This window comes from Hibiscus syriacus, unplaced genomic scaffold, assembly GCF_006381635.1.
Source record: "Hibiscus syriacus cultivar Baekdansim isolate YM2019G1 unplaced genomic scaffold, ASM638163v2 tig00110503_pilon, whole genome shotgun sequence".
Classification (NCBI taxonomy): domain Eukaryota; kingdom Viridiplantae; phylum Streptophyta; class Magnoliopsida; order Malvales; family Malvaceae; genus Hibiscus; species Hibiscus syriacus.
In genome coordinates this window covers 5,083,487-5,093,441 of record NW_024062764.1, presented here as the reverse complement: position 1 = coordinate 5,093,441, position 9,955 = coordinate 5,083,487, and the positions used below count along the sequence as shown (strand labels likewise).

At 30.1% G+C, this 9,955-nt stretch overlaps 1 pseudogene; it reads left to right on the top strand.

Moving 5' to 3' along the window:
• Positions 1–4,013: 4,013 nt before the first annotated feature.
• Positions 4,014–9,491, top strand: LOC120129771 (annotated as a pseudogene).
• The last annotated feature ends 464 nt before the right edge of the window (positions 9,492–9,955 follow it).

The following is a 9,955-nucleotide window of genomic DNA, read 5'->3' as shown; positions in this document are numbered from 1 at the left end:
AATCTTATAAATAGATAATATGAATTAAGATTATGGATTAAGTTTAATAAATTTAAAATCTTTCATAAATGTAGATCTCTTATTATTTTGATTTTAATTATTGTTTGAGTCATGGTATCAGTTCTTTTAAGACATGAGAATCTGTTCATAAGTCAAGCAATAGGAAAGGATTGGGTTAGGTTTCCTCAAGATAACAATGGTTGACTATATTATTATTAGGTAAAAGAGTAATTTTCGTCCCTATCATATTTTCACATCAATTTAGCACTCCAAGTTGTTTAATTGCATTATTTTATATCATACCCCTAACTTAAAATCCTAAATTATAAACCTTAAATCCTAAATCATATCCTCATAACCTCTAAACCATAAACCCTAAATACTAAATCATTTATAATTTAGAGTTTTAAGGTAGAAGTAGGGTATAGAATGATGCAATTGAGAAACATAGAGGACTAAATTGATGCGAAAACATAATAGGGACGGAAATAATAAATTGGGTCTACTATAAGGGCAAAGACGACCCTTAAGCCTATATATTATAATGTTTAGGTGGAAAATGACTCGAAAGTAGGATAAGGTTTGGTAGATGAAGTCAAAGTTGAATCTCTCTCGTTCCAAAGGAATCTGTTTCGAATTATTCAGGACGAAATTTTAAAAGTAAGGACAATAACAAAATGTCAAATATAATTGTGTTTTAAAAAGTAAGAATTGTATTCGAACAATATATAAAATATAAATTTTAAAATTATAATTATTTAAATTAAATTGAATTTCATGGCTATTGACTTCTACGAGTTTTTGACGCAGATTTCTTCAATTGATTTTCTTATTGTAATGTGATTTTACGAAATTTCTGGGTTGCTTATTTTATTGATGCTTCATTTCTTCGTTCGTTTGTATATATTATTATTTTGTTGGTTTTCGGATATATATGTCAGTTAGTTTTGTTTGACATATATTAACTTATTTGTTCATCTTGAGTTTACCATGCGGATTGAATATTCCACTATCTACCCGATTCATGATCTCCCTCTTCTCGCGATGCTATCCCTTGAGCATGTTTTCCTTTATTTGGGTCACAACTTCTTTTTGATGGCCAATCATTTATTCTTCTTCAGTTCTTCACGTGATGATAGGATAAACTATTGTTAAAGGAGATTTATTTTTTTATTCATTCGTTTTAGATACTCTTCATATTCTTCAGGTTTATTTTTGTTCATCAGAGTGTCATTAGTTGCTCACCATTATATTTTGTTTATAATTATCTTGAATATATTTTTTTATATTATTCTAAAATTAAACTAAATTAAATTTTTATTAAATTTTATTAAATAATTACATAATTATAAACTCAAGCAAAAATATAATTATATTTTAATCTATTAAAATTTTGGTATTTGGACTTCACTCTTGATATTTTGATAAATAAAATTTAAAATTTATTATTTTGATAACAAATATTTAAAATGGGTTTTGTTCCCATCAAACATGGGATTCCGATATGAGTGCTGTCTGGTTTAGCTTTACAGTAAATAAAAGACAAAATTCAAAAGTCTGGGTGGTTTAAAGTCAAAACCATGAAACAAGGGGACCTATTTTCATGATTAGATTCCTCGGTAATGTCAATTGCCTTATGCAATTTTTGTGTATAAGGTACGATAATTTAATATAAAGTCAAAGAAATATGTTATTTAAAATATTAATATTTTTTTTAATATTTTTAATAAAATTATTTAAAATATTATTTTTTATTAGAAATATTAATATTAAGTGTTACCTAAAATGTTTAATATTTTTGATAAAAATTATTTAAAGCATTATTTTATCAAAAATATTAATATTAGACGCTATCTAAAATATATTTTTTTAACAAAAAGTAAATAGTAAAATTAACATTTTGTAAAAAAAAAATATTTTAAATAATGCTTTATTGAAAATATTAAAATATTAAAATTTCTAGTGATACTTTTCTTTAACCGTATTAAAACTGTCTTACAACAGAATTACCCAACACTATCCACCCTTTACTTATTTATTTAGCAAGCATTGGGGTTGACCACAATAATATATATATATACAAAGATGAATCGATGGTGATTATACTCTGCCACAACTTAATTTAATGTAACGATGAAGGTAATATTTTTGATTTAATAAAAATATAAAAAAAATATTTTAGGTTACGTCTAACTTAAAATGTTATGATTTTATCATATTTTTATTGCACCCAAAAATCTCTGTTTTTAGTCTAAAATTAGGTTGCTCCTTCGAATTGAAGGGGTATTGGGATACAATCACAATTCTGAAAATTTTAAATTTTTATATAGTTAAAATATATTTTTTCATACTTTTTTATTGTTGATTTGATTTCACACCCGATGAAATTTTATAATTTTAAATTCCCTAAATTTCTAATATAACCTCATATGTATATGCTCATAATATAAAATTATACGTTAATCCCTTTATATCTATATACAAATTTATACTTCACGCTTAAAATTTCTACGTTTCTTCATCAATAAAGTTTCATATATATATATTAAAAGTTGCTAGGGCAGAATTAAGAGAAGTGTTATTCTTATTAAAAGTTTTGAGTTTGAACAATTGTATTTATAGAGTATGTATGCATTGTCAATAATTAATAAATATTTTGAACAAAAACGACCCCTTATAATCATCTTAGACCCTTAAAAAATTGTTAGAGCTATGTATAAGAAAGGGAAAATCAATTTCGTTAACACCATTGTTATTAACCAAATTGTTTTGGTACAAATTGTATCCTATAATTGAAGGCATTATTGAAAAACCTAAATTTGATTTCCTTCAATGGTAAACAATGTGTTTTTTCAGGCACGACAATGACATATACAAACGCCACGGTGACAGTTATAAGCTCCACAACCCGGTGGACAAACCATGGCACAATGGGCATCATTGTTGCATTTAGCATCCACCATCGGTACGACGTTGGCCGATAGCCGCTCCGGCTCCAACGCCGGATTGCATGCACATTTTTGAGTTACCATGTTACAAAATCCGCCATGTTTACACGTGAATTGACACTCCATGTCACCATGACATGATGTCGTGTTTGATACACATGCCAATGTGAATTAAGTGATTTCAGTAGTAAAATAGAATATTATTTTTTTAAAAGATTTAAGTTCGAGCAGCTGCATCTGTATGATTACGGATATGTGTATTGTCAATAGATTAAGTTCTTTTTGTAAACAAACACTACCTTATATATAATTACTCTAAATTATTTAAAAAGTTTAAGCATAATTCAAAATTATCCTTTAATATTTACTAAAATGGTCATTTTGACCCATATTCATTTTTTTGGAGCATTTTAGCTCCCAACATTTCATTATAGGGCAAAATGACTCATCTATGGATAAAAATCGTTAGTTAACAAACGATTAACGCTCTAAAATATGAGTTTTTTTATCCTAAATGAATTATTAGGGACCAAAATGCTCTAGAAGAAAAGAATAAAGATCAAAGTGACTATTAAATAAAATATTAACGATCTTCTTATCCTAAAATAAAACATTGGGGCCTAAATACTCCTAGAAAAATAGAGGCTGAAATAAACATTTTGATAAACACTACAAGAAAATATACCTTTAATGACACACGAACGATGACACACGCTAATTTATGACTTGCAAAAAATGTGTGTTATAAAAAAATGTCATGTTTCTTAAAATCTGAACGATTTATGACTTACAATAATGTGTGTTATATTTAATAGTCATAATCCAAAAAATTTAGCAAACACACGGAGTGCAGTTTTCATTGTGTGTCATCTCTAAAAGTCGTCTTTTAATTTCCCCCCATAATTTTTATCACGTACGCAAGCTTTCCCGCTGTAAAATTTCAAAGCCTACCTTTCCTCTGTCTTTACACACAACAAATCTATCTCTGTCCGTACAATCCCCTCACCACGCCATTGTTATATCCTCCTCCCCGAATCTTTTGTTTTTCTTGGAGAGTTAATAATAATGGCGGTTGGTCCAGAAGTAGCAATATCACTCGATGGTGTGAGGGACAAGAACGTGATGCTGTTAAAGAAGCTCAACATTGCTATCTTCCCCGTTCGTTACAACAAAAAGTACTACGCCTATGCTCTGGCTTCTGGCAAATTCACAAAGCTTAGTTTGCCTCCTTTCCTCCCCCAATATTTTTTGGGTTTTCGTTATTTTCTTTAGAAAGCATGTTATTCTCCCGTTGTTGTGTTCGATTCTTGTTTGGGTTTTTTTTTGCAATTGTTTCTTTTTGAATCTTGGGGATTTCTTTGTCGTTCTTCTGTATATTTCATCTAATGGAAAATTTATCGGCGTTCTTTAGTAAATTAAGGAATTTAAGCTGATGGTCTTGATTTATGCCTTCATTTCTCTTGTTTTTTGTTCTTTGAATTGGTTAATTGTTGGTCTTTGTCGTTTGATGATATACTACGAGTGGCCTTTGATACAAATAAGGTATTGTAAGTTGTCAGTTCAGTGTGCTCCCATTTGATCATTGGCAATGTAACACCCCAACTCGTACCCGACCCGAATACGAGTCTGAGATATCACATTGCCTTTTTAAAACACTTTTCCTTACAAAATAACAAAACATTTGAACTTATTTTAAGAAAATACGATAATATATTATTAAATTATATTCGGTATAAAATTTTGAGATAAAAATGTATTTATGAACAATATTATATTGTATGAACAGTAACCTGCTACAGTACCTAAAATGTTAAATTTTCCAGATTACAAATAGGGTACTGATTCTCTGCTACATGGTACCGATACCCTCGCTACAATACTGCTACATTAAAGCTACAATATTGATACAGTACTGCTAGAGTACTGCTACAGTATTTTCGTAAAACGTACATAAACCCCGTAAAAAAATTAACCTTTCATTACTATACATTTACATTTACATAAATACGTTCAAAACATTAGAAAAGTCGATCAGAGCGTTTGTACTAACAACTTATTACATTTCTTACATGCCAACATATTATACACAATCAAAATACATACTTTATCAATTACTTCTGATCTGATCTTCTAGCAGTGTTGTTGTTTTTTCCACTTCTATTTCTGCTAATCTTGGTTCTTGGTACCTACGTGTAAATCACTTACACGCTAAGTCATAGACTTAGTGAGGTATAATAATAATGACAATAAAATATGATGAAAATGTCATAATGAAATGCAATATCATGAAATCATATATGCAATTCATGCAAATTGCATAATCATGTATCTTACCCATAATCTGATCAAATTTATCATCAGTTCATATAATAAGTTCAATAGGTTCAATAGATTCAATAGCCCATGATACAATACTGAGAACCCAAGGTATGTGAATACTGTGAGGTTGTGCACTATGCTGTCACCACAGCTCGTATAAATTTACACCGAAGTGTCACATAGAATTTGTCCCGAAGGACCACGTAGAAATGCACCGTAGTGCCATGTAAGATTTGTCCATAAGGACCACATATAAATCCCTTAAGAATCATATACATATACCAATGATCAAGTAGGTGTCTCAAAAGACCTCATACATGTTCCAAAGAATACATATATGTCCCGAAGGACCGCGTAAACCCTCTACTCTTGGCATGCCAACTATACATATAGTTCTCATCTACATAACATGGGCTTTCACAATTCACATAATTTATATCGCGTAGACATATCATTTCCATACCTTTATCACATAAACATATTATTTTCCATACCTTTATCACATAGCTCATATAACTTTTCCTCTATATTCATGTTACATAATGCATATAATATGAATTCATGTCATGTATCATAATATGGAATGTGATCATGTATCAAAATATTGAATCTAGACTTATCATAAGTCTAGAACTGAATATACTATTATATTCATGCTATGCATATGCACTCACCTAGATCTCTTTGCCTTTTCCTCGATCGATCTTACTTATCCCTTGTTCCAGAACTCTTTTATGCTCGATATTTACATAAACATAATTTTCGAGACAATTATCAAAAGCCTAAACCTTATAATTTGATACTAATAACTTAAATGACTTAATGAACCAAACTTCAACTTTTCCTTTAGGGGGTATCGATACCCTCCTTAGAGTATCGGTACCCTTATTGCATTCTGGAATTTTTCACACGAAAATTCATCAACTCATCACTGAATTTCCTCATACAAAACTCCTTTCATACCACTAAATTCAACTACAACCATTTTAACTAACTTATATCATTCACACACCTTATTATCTCCAATACTTCATTCAAATTCTTAAAACTAAGAATCATACCAAAATTTCCAACATGTTTTAAATCCAATTCTAACACTCTATATTCCTTAATTAACCTCTTGACAAGTCAAAAAATCTTATTCAAACTTCAAAAACTCATTCATATCAAAATTTCATCTAAAAACCCATTCTTCAAATCTATCTCTAAAACACTTATCTTGTTGTTTTAATGTCATATAAGCTTTCCTTTAACTTATATAACATCCCAACTTTCATTACTAAACCAAAAATCAAAGAAACAACCAAGATTCAGATTATTACCTTGAGCTTGGATGCATCACATTTGGGAGAAGAGAAGAATGAAGAAGATAAGAAATCTGGAAACTTATCTCCTCAATTCATTCACATGGGTATTATAATACCCATAATTTATTATTTTATTTTCTCAATGACCCTTTTACCCTCTTACTTCTCCTTCACTTATTAATTAATCCTACACCAAAATCTTTCAATTAATTCCTTATATTTTTAATTTATTTAATTTGGTCATTGAATTTTAAAAAAATCTTACACTTAAATCACTAACCCGATATTGAGGATATTACAGGCAAAAGTAATTTATTTGTTGGATTAAATAGTTCCACTTTAGATTACATTGTTCTATTGATTGTGTTCGGAGGCATTTAATAACTAACACATTTAATTATTTTTCAATTGTCAATTTTTTGGGGGTTTATTGAAACCAAGAAATTGGCTAGATATTGTTCAGTTTATGCCTCAAAAACACTCTTCAGTTCTGTTGTTGTGCTTGTGCTGCCTTGCACTCATATGCTACTGATTGTATTTGGTGAACTTGTTGATTATGCCATGATCTTCTTCTTATTATGAAACGTTAATTGATCCATACCTGTCCTGCATTTCTTTTGAACTTTTAAGCTATAGGTAGTAGCTATAAGTAATTTTTTTTGGAGAATTTTCAATTCATAAAATCCCTAGCTAAAGATTTCCCAATTCTGAAATTTGCTACCCTATATTGGAGGGCACTTATTCAGCTTTGATGGTCTATAACACTGAAACTGTAGGAATTTAAAAACCTGTTAGTTTTTTGAGAATATTTATCCTATAACTTTCTTATGCCTTGGTAATTGCATATTTGTTTTTTCTCCTTAATCCTTAGGTCATGCTCAAAGAAATAGATTCGATTGAAGTTTTGAGTGACTAGCCTCATCTAATTCTACGATCTTAGCTATGTGCAAAGCATGTTTGAGATGTCTTTTGTCACAATGCCTTCAACATTTGACATCAATTACTAATATGGTGCATTTATGGTTAGAAATAATAAATGTCATTGTTTTCAATTTGATGGATTAAAACAAATTGTGGATGGTTACACATGCACATACTCATATATCATATTACACGAGTTGGGGCCTGATGAGAGATTAAGTTGGAAAGTGACCTGTATAATTAAAAAGTTAGCATGTCATTCTAACAATCACGCATTTGCTTGCTAACTCAACATATTATAGTGACATCTGTGTTGGACCAATTGCTTGTCGTATGGAAAAGAAGGAAGGTGGGCCATCTATGTGTACGTCATGACATTGGGTGTTTTAGCATCATATCGTGGGCTAGGAATTGGTGAGCTCATACATATAAACCTTTAAATTATTCTAAGCATCTAAGCATTCTTGTTGCTACTCGGGATGCTTAAGTATCATGAAATCATAATCAATTTGATGCTTAGCTAATTGCCTCAAACATGCTTTTGCTGAAATCACGTTGCCATTGATTCTTAGTAAGAGCCATAGTTTGTTAAAAAACATATATTATTGGTTTTTTTGTTTGTCTAAAATTTTTGCTTAAATCTTGAATTTATGCAGGTACTAAGCTATTGAACCATGTTCTTGTGCTTTGTTTGAAGCAACACATACCAGAGATCTAAATGTCAGCCTATATAATCCCGAGTTTGTTTTTTCATTTGATTATCAATATATTTTAGTTGTTTTCTTTTAGTTGGAATAAAATTACTATCTTGTTATTGGATAAATGTACGGGACTAGGAATCACTTCATATTTTGTGGTGGTGGTCTTCTGTAGTGTATTTAGGTGTGGTTGTAAACTTTTCTTGCTCGTTTAGTCGTGGCAACCAGTGTCTAGGATCTTTGTAGACATATTTGTTAACTTATATTAAAAAAAGAAAGAAAGAAAATGTTTATACCTTTTCTTGCCAAGGGAAATATACTCCATTGAATCTTTCTTTTGGCCTAAATTTCTTTTGTTTTATGAATTATTTTATTTTTGATGCATTCTCATGTTTGTTCTCTTGAATTGATTGAAAACAGGTACTCTGTCATATTGTTCCATCCTTAGTGAAGTTGCAGAATGAGGGAATGGATGGTCACGAGAAGATTAAGAGTTATATATGTGTCTATTTTTTCCTTTCAAGCAGTGAGATGAGTCCTTGCTACATGTATAATTCTTGAAAATGTTACTTGGACGTTTACAAAGCATGCTATTATTCTTTCATTGCAGATGGTGCATTTCACTTGGCTTTGCAATACTAGAAGCTATTATAGTTGCTTGATATTCTCTTCCTTATTCAATTTATGCAGCCAGTTACAGGTACTTTAGCAATATAAACATGAAAGAAACAATTTCTGATGCTTTTGTTTCTCACAAGAAATTGGCAGGATATGACGCATATTCAGCCTTTTCCTGGAATAAAACTTAAACATAATTTTCACATGTTCTCTATTCATTTTTTCCATCTATGCCTTATATTTGAGCTTTTATTTGTAAACTAGATTCTTATGGTTTTTGCAGGGTGGTTAAGCGTGTGATGGTGACTGCTTTACTTTTGGTTTGTGGTGCAATGACTATGACATGGATCTGTGATATGATATCAGAATCCGGATTTGGTATCATTCTTATTACATTTACTCCTTATTTATTTCAATTGTTACATATAAGTTTTTAATTTAATAAGAACAAATGAGTAACTGGCCGAATAAATGTAAAGCTAGTAGTTATTTTCTCTAGAATCTATAATAAGGAAAACTCTGGAAATAGAGCTTTAAGAAAAAGAGTTTATTCGATGTTAAGAGACCTTATGTTGGATTAGAGGAAATAATAGGAAATAGTGATATTCTTCTCATATGTTCACCTTGAGACAAGAAATATGCTTTTATCCAATATTATAGAAGTTATAGAAATTCATTAAAAGTTTCAGCCTTTCACCTTGTCCAAAGTCAAGGAAAGTTCATATAAAATTGGTGTGCTTTATAAAGATCCTGTTTTCTTACATTTTGAAAGTGATGAAGCTGCACATTTCTGCGATGTTTTGAGTATTATGGCTTTCTTAATTCACTGCTTATGTGTTTCAGGTCAAGGTTCGTCTCTAATTATACGTGTTGGAATATTAATTGGATACACAGATACGTTGTACGAGATGTTGACTCAACTCTCAGGTATGCAATATGTAATGACTAAGGTCGTCTTCTTAAGTTGGGTGAAGCTTTTGTCATAATTATAACTTTTTAGTTCAAAAACTGTCACGTTTTAAAAGTAAAAAAATGATTTCATGATTTCTATTTTTCATGCAAAATTCTTATTAGTAATAAGTAAAGATATCCTAAGCAGTTATTAATTAACAAATTAAGTTTGACTAGGTAGGCAGCCTGAAGC